Raw genomic sequence first — 12,534 nt, forward strand, 5'->3', positions numbered from 1 at the left:
TCCGCCTAAATCTTCTTGATACTGAAGTAGCGGTCATAAAATCCAACTTTATGGAAAATACAGAAGGTCTGGAATACCAACATATCCTGGCCCAATTTGTAGAACGCAAACATAGTTTGAAACATGGCGAACTACGTACAAAACATACATTTGATTTGACTGTGCTTCAACGCAAAAGACTAATGAGACAAGAAATAAGGAAGCTAAAAAGGCCTTGCAACGAACTTACGAGACAGAACATAAGGGCGATTAAGCAAAATTACAAGAACTGGCTTAAATCACACGCGGCCATCATGTTGCAAAACGACTCCGAGAAAATGCTGTTAGAACTGGAAGGAAAAAACTGAGCCGAATACTGGAAGCTGATAAATAGCAGGCTGGTACCTCAATGTGCTCGACAGGCTAACGCAGTTCCTGAAAAAGTTTGGGTAGAGTTTTGCTCAGCCCTATTCTGTTAGGATGCAACAACTGTAGCCTGTGACCTGTCGACCTTAAAAAAATGGGACCTGGAGTTCGAGAGAGAGGAGATCCTACTCGTAATTAAAAGAGTACGAGAATCTAGAGCTCCAGGCCCTGATGGGTTAACGAACCACACGATTAAACACAACCCGAGCCTATGGGCAGACTTTTGTGTTATTTTATTTGATCGTATTGTTGCGAGTTGTTCAAACCCCAAGTCATGGAAGAGCGCTGTGGTGGTCCCAATCTTTAAAAAGGGGGACTGAACCAACCCTAAAAACTACAGACCCATAGCGCTCCTCGATGTCTCCTTCAACAAAAACTCTTGAGGTGGACCAATGTCACTAACCATGTAGACCCTAGACAAGCAGGGTTTGTAAGGGGGGTCAGTTGCAGCCTAAATATGCTTCTATTGAACCTTCTAAAGATGGAAGTAATGAGATCAAACACTAAGATCTACCTAGCACTGATAGACCTCTCCCAGGCGTTTGATATCATAAATAGAGATTTGCTGTGGAATAAATTAGCCAAGTGGAACTGCCCTTCAAGTCTATTGGGTGCAATCCGGGAATTGCACACGGACACCTCCATCAAGATCCGACTTCACATGAAGGGCATGCTGTCTATCAAAATAGACACATACAAGGGCGTAAAACAGGGTTGCCCTTTGGCAGCAACTATTTTTAACCTGTTTATATCTGATGTAAACGAGGTTCTAAGTGGTGCGAACACGTTCCCTCTGAAAATACACAGCACTCCCATTGACTATCTAGTAAACGCTGACAACCTTGTAATGATAGATCAGACCCCGGTAGGTCTGCAGCGTAAAATGAACCTCAGACGCATACATAAAATCCAACGGGCTGTCCATTAACAAACAAAAATGCGAAATCTTGATTTTGGATAAACTATCAGGTTTGCGGGGAAGAGGGACAAAGTTTAAGTGGCATATTGCCAAGGAGCAAATCCAGACTGTAAAAAACACCACATACCTAGGCATGAGGATTAGTGCGAGTAGAAACGACGCAACTTGGGCAGCAATGGCTAAAAGCAAGTGCCGACAGTTGGCGTGCCAAGCATCCCTGATCAACAACACATTCACAATATTTTTGCTAAAACCTACCATCGCGTTTTTTCAACAAAAAGTTGTCCCTATATTAATCTATGGAGGAGAGAACGCATTTGGATGCTCGTGGGACCTATGGAACACACTAGACATTTTTGTTGGGGACTAAAGTGTTACATCTACTGAAGGGTACCTCAACCGTTTGTATACGGTATGAACTAGGTCTCATTTCTACCCATGCAAGAGTCCTGTGGAATCTTTTGAGCCTATACCGAAAAACGATGATGAAGGTCCCGTCACCCCAAACTAGCATCTTGCATAAGCCTGATTTAGATAAGAGGACACAATTCTCTCTAAATGGAATAGTCTCTGCCAAGACCTACTGAAGGAGTACGACATCACTCTGTCAATGCTAACAGATAATCCGGAGATGGCCAAGAGGAAGATCTGGAGAGCAGATTGGATTAACACCTGTGATCTACGCTCAAAATCCAAAACGATGCAAGAAGTACCAGGAAAGGCAAAGGCTTACGACTATCGCCTTACTTATTGAACATGCTTGCTAAACCAGCACGCAAGGACTCTTTATATGCATTTTAGATTAAACGCTTTTCCAACGAAAGACCGCTTGGGTATTTGGTCGAAGCGCGCACAACTTAATCCCATGTGCCGTTTCTGCAATAACGCTAACGAAACTCTAAAACATCTTATCATGTCATGTTCAGAATTTGAGCAACAAAGAGGTTGTATCTTTGGTCCAGTGATTAACACCTATTATACAAGGAGCATTGAAGAGTGGTGGAAGGTATTCTTTGAGGGACTTAACAGAGCAGCACTGTTTGCCCTGAAAACCTTTCTTCAAGTGCTTAAAACTCAGCTGGATGAATCGGAAAAAAATCTGAGTGTCTGAAGCAAAAACAGTCTAGTCGATTAAGGTCAAGACTTAGCGAGCATCATGAGATGAATTGGACTTGTTGAAGTACAAGGGAGGGAGGGAAGGAAGGGCAAAAGGTAATGCTGTTATTTGTCATTTGTTGTTTTGTCTTTTTAAAGGTTGAACAAACCAATAAAAACTTTTTTTTAAAAAAATTATCACAAGTTAATTTTATATTAGGGGGTCCTGCACATTCTTGACTGCAGGGGTCATGAGCATAGAAATTCTGTGATGCTTACAAGGCAAGGAATACTTGAGAGCCAGATTGATGGTCCATTCACTAGCAGAAGAAGAGTGCAGGACACCCCTGCATGTTCACCAAATCCTGCACTGGATTAGAAGTCAAGTTCTCATGTGTGAGATACTTGGGGGTTATGCAGTGCAGAACGTAAAACAGAAAAGCTTGGGGACGTTTAATCTGCAGCATTACACGTTGATGTGCGCGACAGCTGCCGTTTTACAGCAACAAATGACCCTTTGAGGAAAAATAAATAATTTGAGTGCTCCTGTAGAACTACTAGGGCCCATGCTGAAAAGCAGAGGCGTAGCTAGAGTGGGGGAGGGGAGTGAGGCTGAGGGGGCTATAGCCCCAGGTCTTTTGGTTGTAGCCCCGAATAGAAGCTCCGGGGTTACAACCAAAAAGGCTAGCTAGCCCCCAGTCCCGACTGCCCCAAAATTTGCATAGCCCCGGATCTTTTCCAGACCTAGCAACGCCCCTGCTGAAAAGCTAATATTTATTACTATTTTTGAATCTGTTAATAATTGTAAATCTATCCTCTCTCTCTGAAGGCACATATTTGTTATCACCCTAACTTGCGCAAATTGAATGACATCAACCTTCATTTTGGTCTACAGTTTCATACATGAGTTTAACCAGGTTACTCACCGTAGTGACCACCTTACGCCTAGTCCAGAGTCCCCTTTCCTCCATACTTATGGGACATCTCTCCGTCCTGTGGGACGGGACCGGAGCACTTTGTAAAAAGCATCCACATTTTTTTTTTCAAAAATGTGTCCTTCCTCCCTTTCTTGCGCGTGGCCCGGCACGTGGCCGTAACCCAGCCCACCATCAGTCCTTTTCTATCGCCAGGTCAGAGACCTATTAGCAATAACAGAGGAACCTTATTATAGGGGACGGCAGGCGGGCGTATGGAGGAAAGGGGACTATGGACTAGGAGTAAGGTGGTCACAACGGTGAGTAACCTGGTTATACTCCTACGTCCCGTCCCCTTTCCTCCATACTTATGAGAGATTCCCAAGTACTCCTAACAGGAACTACGGGTGGATGGAAATACCCCTTACTGAAAAAGGTTCTTCAGCACAACCTGACCAAACTGAGTATCAGCTCTTGAGCTCATGTCAAGACAATGCTTACAAAAAGCTGATGGGGAGGCCAAAGTAGCTGCCCTAGCGATGGACTCCAAGGGGACATATTTCTGAAAAGCAACCATGGCTGCCTTGTCCCGCACCAGGTGTGCAGGAATACCCTTAGGAGGTTTCAGCCCTTGGACGGTGAAAGACTCCGTAATGCAGGCAGCTATCCACCGAGAAATAGTCGCCTTAGACGCCTGCTTACCCTGAGGGTTACCAAAAGTCACAAACAGTTGAGAAGAACTCCTAAGCTCGGAAGTTCTGTCCAGATAGAACTTAAGAGCCCTTCTGACATCGAGGCAATGCAGAACCCTTTCTGCCTCTGAGGTAGGGTTCGGAAAAAAGACTGGCAGGGAGATCGACTGATTCAGATGGAATTCAGTTACCACCTTCGGCAGGAAAGCAGGATTTGTCTGTAGGACTACCTTATCCTTGTGAAAGACCAAAAAGGGATGCTCCACCGACAAGGCCTGGAGCTCACTCACCCGTCTTGCTGACGTAACGGCGACCAAAAAGGACACTTTCCAGGACAGGTACTTGAAGTCCACCGTGGCCATTGGCTCGAAAGGCTTATGACAACACCATCAGGACTACATTCAGATCCCACGACGGGTGCGGACTATGAATTGGAGGATAGAGGCATGTCAAGCCTGCAAAATGCCTCTTAACCACTGGGTTACTCAGGGAGTAAGAGCATTGGTCTGTAGAAAGGTAAGAGGAAACCGCTGAAAAGTAAGTTCTGCATGACACAACATGGGCACCCGATTCTGCTAAGAAGGATACAAAGGACAAAACCGTGTCAACTGTAGCCCCCCTTGGGCCCAACTGCCTGTTTAAACACCAATGATAGAACCTGAGCCATTTGCTTCTGTACTGGGACCTAGTCAAGGGTTTTCTGGCTGCCTGGATAATATGCATGTTATCCGCAGACAAGTTAAGATGTTCTAAAGACTTGAACTCAGGCACCATGCCGCCAAGCTGAGCGATTGTGGGGAGGGGTGCCACATCTGCAGTTCCCCCGATGAAGAAGATCGGGGGCCACTGGTAACCTGATCAGCGGATACACCAACAGGTGTTGAAGTTCCAAGAACCAAAACCTGGCCGGCCACCACAGGGCTATGAGTAGAAGGGAATAGTTCACCGAGTTCTTCAGCTTCCAAATTGCTCGAGCAACTAGAGGCAGAGGCGGGAAGGCGTAAGCTCATGTTGTGCCAGGGAATCTCGAAAGCATCCCCCAGAGAGGAGGCTCCCAGGCCCCCTCTGTAGGCATACTGAGGAATCTTCTTGTTTACCGCCGTAGCAAGAGGTCCACCTCGGGTGTGCCCCAAAGCAAGAAAATCCATGAGAGGACCTCCGCCTTCAACTTCCACTCGTAGCTGACCACTGTCCGCCGGCTGAGGGCATTCGCTGTGACATTCTGCTGGACCGGTATGTGCACTGCAAGCAGCCAAACACCATGAAGCACAGCCCACTCCCAAATCTGGATGGACAGGAGACTTGGTTGCCCCTTGCTTGTTGATGTAATACATCGACAATGCATTGTCCGTGCGTATGCGGACCACCTTGTTGGCTATGATCGGTCTGAACGCCCTGAGCGCTAGGAAGATCGCCAGAAGCTCTAAATGGTTTATGTGGAGGAGCTTGTCCTGAGGCGACCAGAGATCCGAGACCTGAAGAGGATCTAACGTCGCACCCCACCCTAGAAGGGAGGAGTCCGTCGTGATCGTAACCATAGGGGCTGGATCCTGAAACCCCGCACCCACTGACAGGTTGCTGAGAGATGACCACCATTCCAGGTCCACTCTCATGGAAGCCGGAATCATTATCAGCTTTGAATCCGGGTCCACAGCCTGACGCCAAGAACTCCGAAGAGCCATCTGAGTCTGCCTCATCTTGAGACGAGCAAGAGGAAGAGCCAACACGCACGAGGCCATGAGGCCCAGAAGCCTCTGGAACCACCAGGCCAACATGTTCTCCGACTGCGCAAACATCTGACACGTGGCTGACAGATCTGCCATTCTGTCCCCGGTCAGGTACACTCTGCAGTCGATCGTGTTCCAGCGAAAACCCAGGAAAATCAAGTCCTGCGAGACCGTCATGGAAGATTTCTGCCAGTTCACCGACAGCCCAAGATGGAACAGGAGCTGAAGGAGAGACTGAAGATTGCCCGCTGCTTTCAGCGGGCAAGGACTGCATAAGAGCCAGTCGTCCAAATACGGACACACATGGATACCCTGCAGACGAAGATAGGCCGCAATTACCGACATCATCTTCATGAAGTCACGCGGCGCAGAGCTGAGGCTGAAAGGAAGCACTCGAAACTGGAAGTGCTCCTCTCCCAAAGAGAAACAGAAGTATCTCCTGTGTGGATTCCAAATAAGAATATGCATGTACGCATCCTGAAGATCCACCACGCTGAGCCAATCGCCCATCTGCAAGGAGGACCGTATCTGGCCGGGCGTGATCATCTTGAATTTCTCTTGGGGTAGGAAAAGATTGAACTGGGAAAGGTCTAGGATGGAGCGCAGGCCAGCCTGGTTGGGTTTGGGCACCGTAAACAGCGGGGAGTAGAAGCCCTCCCCTCGCTCCCCAAGGGGAACGGGTTCTACAGCTCTGAGGTCTAGAAGTTTCTGAACCTCGGCTTTGAGGGAGGGCGAGCCCGACAGCTGACAAGGAGGGTTGAAGGGTGGGGTAAGGGTAAGCAGAAGCCCGCCCGAGCGACTGACAAGACCCATCTGTCTTCAGTGATGGTCTGCCACTCCTCCCAGTGAGACGCGATGCGTCCTCCCACAGGGGTCTCGTGTGAGCGCGGAGAACCCTCATTTTGTAGGTTTCTCAGTGGTGTTGCCACCTGAACCTGAGGAGGAGGCTGAGGAGTGGGAAAAAAAAACTAGTCCGTTGTTGCCTCTGGCGGTTATTCCCCAAAGGGGTATCCACTCTGCGAGATTTCCGGTCTAGGAAGCCCGTAAAGCCAGAGGAGGGTCGGCTTTGCGACAACGGTCTCTGGGTTTTGAAAGGGGCTTTAACAAGGACCGACAAGGACTTAGCTGTCTGAGTGCTATCCTTCGTCTTGGTCAGCTCTACATCTGTTGTAGAATGAAAGAGCTCCTTACCATCAAACGGAAGGTCTAACACCTTGTCCTGCACTTCTTTCGAGAATTTAGTAGCATGCAGCCACGCCTGCTGTGAGGTATCAACCCCCAGCATAAGGCCCCGAGCCGAGGTGTCTATGTGATGAGCCGCAGCCTCCAGGAGATCCTGGGCCAAGACCCTGGCGTCGGATAATCCCGCTTTGAAGTCTTCTCGACCGGAATGAACTCCTCAAACTCTGACAGACCTTTCCACATCCGCATATTAGCCCCCGCTAACACCAGTTCGGCATTGGCATGCCTGAGCTGCAAGGCCGAGTTGTCGAAAATCTTTCTCCCAAGGGAGTCAATGAGCTTATCCTCCTTTCCCAGAACCTGAGTAGCCGTCGTGGAAGAGGATGCTGCAGGCCTCGACTGCAAAGTGGCCGCAGTCACCACTGTGGAGGAGGGGGGCAGACAAGATGACAGGGCCACCTCTTCCGAAGAATGCAGCCTGTATCATGCGTCAATTTTCTTATTGACGAAAAGTCCAGATTGTGGCTTTTCCCAGACCCTGTGGACCTCGGCCAGAACGTCCTTCTGCAAGAACAGGCCGGTACGCTCCAAAGGAGACAGGGTGAACGCCCCAGAAAGCAAGCCCTCCAGCGGAGCGGTTGCCTCGGGCACCGGAACATCCAAGAAGCACATCATTTCCAGTACCCGGTCATGAAAAGCTCTAATAGAGCGGGGCAGGTCCTCATTGTCCTGATCGCCCTGCGCGTCATCCGACAGGTCAGGATCCTGCTGAACCGTGTCGGGCACTGCCTTGTCCACGGGGGACAAAGGCGGAAGAGTCGGGGAAGGCACCGTAGGCAAGGGAGGCGCCGGCAGAACCACTGGAGGTAGGGGTGGAGCCGGAGGCGGACATATCTCCTTAAAAAGCCCTTTGAAAAATTCCCTCATAGGGTCGGTACGCATGAGCATTTGAAATTTGCTGAAAAAAGCATCCTCCGGAGACCGTTTTGGCACCAGGGGAGGCCTCTCATGAGGGGAACAATTCCAGGGGCATAACGGGGAAGGGTGCCACACCGGCCCCTCCACCGACGTATCCACATAAATCAAGGGTGCCGACCCACCAGGCAACGAAACATTGTGCGGAAGGGGCATCCGGGCATTCCAATCATAAACTGGCCGATAAGGATGCGCACAAGGAACTCTATGTTCACCCACGGAACCAAGCCCTACACCTGAGGCCGATGGCGTAGTTGTAGCGGTAGCACCCAAAATGGCTGCCGCGGTCATGGCAGGAACGGGCGCCATTTTGTCATCGCCTGAGGGGGAACTGCGGGACATGAGGAAGTGAGGCAGGGGTCCCCGTCGATGGATCAGGGGTCTTAACTTTAGCCTTGACACAAGGAACCTCGGCAGAGCCGGTACTATGAGGCCTGGAATGTCCCTGCGACATACCAACCGCCAAAAAAGCCTTCCCAGAAAGGACCTCGGCACTGCCTGTAAAAGAAGAATTTTCCTTCTTTGCCCCCTCAACAGATCTGGTGTCGTCGCAAGAGCGGGAACGGTAAGAAAAACCCTTCACCAATAAGGCCTTGTCAGGCCTCTCAGAAATGTTGGTAACTTTAGCCTCTGTATGAGGGACCTCGGACCCAGGTCCGGTAACAGCCTTATTAGCGCGGGCCTCGAACATCCATTCGGTGACACCGAGCCCCGCCAAGGCCTCGGGACGCACCCGGTCTTATTTTTGAGGGAAGGCGATAGAGATGCCTCAGAGCTAGCTCCGGTACCCCACGACTCAGTAGAACTGGGCCTACAAGCAGCCCCCACAGGAGGGGCCTCGGAGCGTGCTCCAGTATCCACAGGCCCCTTACGGAGACCCTCAGAGAAAACTCCGGTACAATTATTAGGCCCAACGGCACCTCAGGGCAAACCCCGGTGACAAAGCGATCAATGCCCCCCCCCCAGCCCGGGAGGAACCCGGAAAGGTATCCCCCGGCCAGGGTGCTCTGAAAAGTAAAGAACTTACCGGGCGTTTCTTCTTTTCGTCGATGAACGCCTGAAAATGCGAAGGAGGAGTTCGTCGAAACACCTCCTCCCACCGCTCCAACTGACGTTGAAGTGTCCGGACCGAAAGGTAATCGCAGTAAAAACAGGAGTCCCAACGGTGATCTGGACACAAACACTCTAAACAAAGAGGATGGGGATCCGCCCTTGCGAAGCATCGGTGACACGAACAATCTGGAAAGTCTAGTTTGAACGACATAGACATAATAGTACACGATCGCTAGCGAGAGCCAGAGAGGAAAAAGGGAAGAAAATCTTCCACGGATGCAAGTGCGTCCAGTCCCGAATGAGCGGAGAAAAGGACTGATGGGCGATGCATGGGGCGGAGCCAAGGTGGGCGGGGTTACGGCCGCATACCGGGCCCTGCGCAAGAAAAAGAGGAAGGACACATTTTTGAAAAAAATGTTGGGATGCTTTTTACAAAGTGCTCCGGTCCCGTGCCACAGGACGGAGAGATATCCCATAAGTATGGAGGAAAGGGGACGGGACGTAGGAGTAAATGCATATTCTAATCTACGATGTAAATCTTGTGCTAGGACAAGCGATACATGCATAAGCCTTCCCCAATCCTGTGACATTTATGGACTGTTTACGTTAATTGTTGGAGCGATTGTGACGTGAACCCATGTGTGTAAAGGTCTGAGCCTGAAAAAGCACACAAAGAAACCTACAGTAATTGTCCCATTGTATTCTTTCCAGCAATATAAATGAAGATCTGGAGGGCTATGTGATTCCTCCTCCTAAACCTCTACGTAGTTATCCGCTTTCCTTGCATCCACCCAGCTGTTGTGGGACCCTCCCAAGTGTATTGCCCTTTTAAAATAGGCCATGACTGTCATGGGCTGAGCTAATAAAAGGAGCAACTGCAGGCCCATGTTTAAGAACGGCTGCAGACTCCAACAATGGAAGTCCTATTGCCTCTGTCTCTCACTTTGGGCCTGCAGGCCTTCACTGTGTGATCACGGTCCTGCAGACCTGGCCTGCAGGCCCACACTGTGTGATCATCGTCCTGCAGGGCCCTGCTGGTCCCGGACCTGCCTGGTGCCCTGGAATGCCACCTGACCCCTACTATTGATCACATTGTTGCGGAACTTCAAGGGGCCCGGTTCTTCCCTAAACTTGACTTGAGGGCCGGATACCATCAGGTCGTGCTTCACCCAGAGTCAAGATACATAACCACCTTTACCACACACAGGGGTCTATATCGCTACAAGCGCCTCACCTTTGGTGTGTCCTCGGTTGCCCAAGTATTTCAGAACATATTCCCGGGCGCCCTGGCTGATTTAGAGGGAGTGCTGAACATAAGCAACAACATTCGGTTGATTGTCAGCTCTGAGGTTGACCACATGGAGAGAAGAGTTAAAACTCTAGAAAGAATCAAGTCGCTGGGTCCCACCCTGCATAAGGAATATTGCGAGTTTCTCAAGACCAGCATTGACTTTTTCGGGTTCGTATTTCAGGAGGGAGGTGCGTCACTGGACCCGGGGAAAGTAACAGACATTAAAGAGGCCAAACCCCCAGAGACCGTGAAGGAGGTACCCAGCTTCCTGGTTATGGTGATGTACTGCGGTCGTTTCATCAGGAATCTGGACACATTATCTTAGGCGCTGAGAAACCTCACCATGAAAGACATTGTGTGGCAGTGGGGCCCACTGAAACAGACTGCATTCAACGACATCAAGGAGGCTCTCATGGCAAACAACACCATGGCCTTCTTTGACCCATCCTTTGAAACGGAAATTGTGGTCGATGCAAGCCCATTTGGTCTCGGCACGGTGCTAAATCAGTTTGACTCTAGCAGATCAGTGAGACCAGTGACGTTTGCCAGCCGTGCCCTCTCGGAGACTGAACAGCGGTGCTCCCAAATTGAGCCGGAGGCTCTAGCAGTACTGTGGGGGTGCTGGCATTTCCGGCTGTACATTTTGGGGAGGCCTGTGACGATGGTCACTGACCACAAGCCTCTTATTCCAATCATGGCTGGGTCGTCTTCCAAACCACCGGCCAGGATTGAGAGGTGGATACTGGCACTGTTGGAGTATGGTGTATGCCTGGTGTACAAGTCTGGGACCAATAACGCAGCAGACTATCTCTCAAGCCATCCTCAGAAAGGAAGTGCAGGCAGGGAACATAGTGCAGAGGAGGCAAAAGAATATGTTCAAGTCCTCATTGAGTAGACCACTCCAAACTCGATGCCCATCCATGAAATAGCAGCGGCATCGGAAAAGGACGAGAACTACGGCCTTCTTCGAGAAGCGCTGCAGAAGGGAGAGTGGAAAGGCATTTTGGAAAGTCTCGACAAAAAGACTCAGGATGCCCACGGCACGCTTCAACAGCTGTGGAAGATCAGAGATGAATTGGCATTTACAGAATCAGGAATTCTCCTTAGAGGGCAGAAGATGGACGTTCATGCAAGTAAAATCCAGCAGGTGGTCGCACTGGCCCACCAAGGTCATCAAGGGACAGCAAAGACGAAAGTATGCCTAAGATTGAAGGTGTGGTTTCCAAACCTGGAGAAATGAGTGGATGAGTTTGTGGCCGGATGTGTGTGGTGTCAGGCAGCAGGCTCGGTGCAACAGTAACCAGCTATTGAATACATGCCCCAAAGGTCGCAGCCATGGGAGAATGTACATGTGGACTTTGGTTCAGTTGGAGGAGATAGACATTTTATGGTGGTGATAGACCAATGGGCAAGGTACCCCGAAGTGGAGTTCCTCAAGTCGGTTGCAGTAGTGCTAGAAAAAGTGTTTGCTACACATGGTCTCCCGCAAGTGGTGTGTTCGGATAACAAGCCACCTTTTCAAGGAGAACTTTTTAGGCAATTCATGCGGGGGGGGGGGGGGCGTGTAAATTCACCACCAAAAGATATCATCAGTATGGCCCGGGGCGAACCGTTAAACTGAACGTTTTATGCAGACTCTCAACAAGGTATTGCCCATCGCCCATGGACAGGGCCAATGGCCGGAGAGAGCCCTATAACAGTTTTTGAGGGAGTACCAAGCAACTCCCCATTTCTCTACAGGGTTGCACCCGCTGAGGCACTATTCAAGAGATGCCCCAGAGGACTGCTACCTGACACAGGAGTGAGGGAGCCTGGTGAGATCTATGATGAGAAGGTGGCCGAAGAGAGGGCGAACAGGAACGAGGGGGGAAACATTCTCGTAAGGAACTGTCACCTGCAAGGGAAACTATCACTGCTGTATGAGCCCAGCCCCATGGATGTGGTAGAGAGAAAAGGCTCCATGGCAACAGCCTCTGATGGGAAAGGAGCAGTCACAAGGAACGCTAGCTTCTTCAAGAAAGTAGGCGAGGGCAGTCAGACGCACGTCACACCATGGAGTGGATATGAGGAAGAGCCTGATGAAGGAGTAGGGAGCGGCAGCCCCCAAGAGCAGGCGGACCGAGGAGATGCTGGGGAAGAAAGGCCAAGCTGGGAAGGGTGCCGACGTTCCCCACAACACACCGTTCGAAGCAGGCCTTCTCATCTAAATGACTATGTACTGGACGCATAACAGAGATGGGACATTGCCCGCTTGGCAATATAAAGGTTATAACGGTTATCG

At 50.2% G+C, this 12,534-nt stretch overlaps 1 protein-coding gene across 4 annotated transcripts in view; it reads right to left on the minus strand.

Annotated features, from left to right (window-relative positions):
• TANC2 (tetratricopeptide repeat, ankyrin repeat and coiled-coil containing 2) overlaps window positions 1-12,534 on the minus strand; it is a 3,436,361-nt gene that overhangs the window by 2,722,019 nt on the left and 701,808 nt on the right. The gene's annotated exons all lie outside the window — the stretch shown is intronic.

The sequence above is a fragment of the Ambystoma mexicanum genome, chromosome 13 (genome assembly GCF_040938575.1).
Source record: "Ambystoma mexicanum isolate Mex_15411 chromosome 13, UKY_AmexF1_1, whole genome shotgun sequence".
NCBI classification, from domain to species: domain Eukaryota; kingdom Metazoa; phylum Chordata; class Amphibia; order Caudata; family Ambystomatidae; genus Ambystoma; species Ambystoma mexicanum.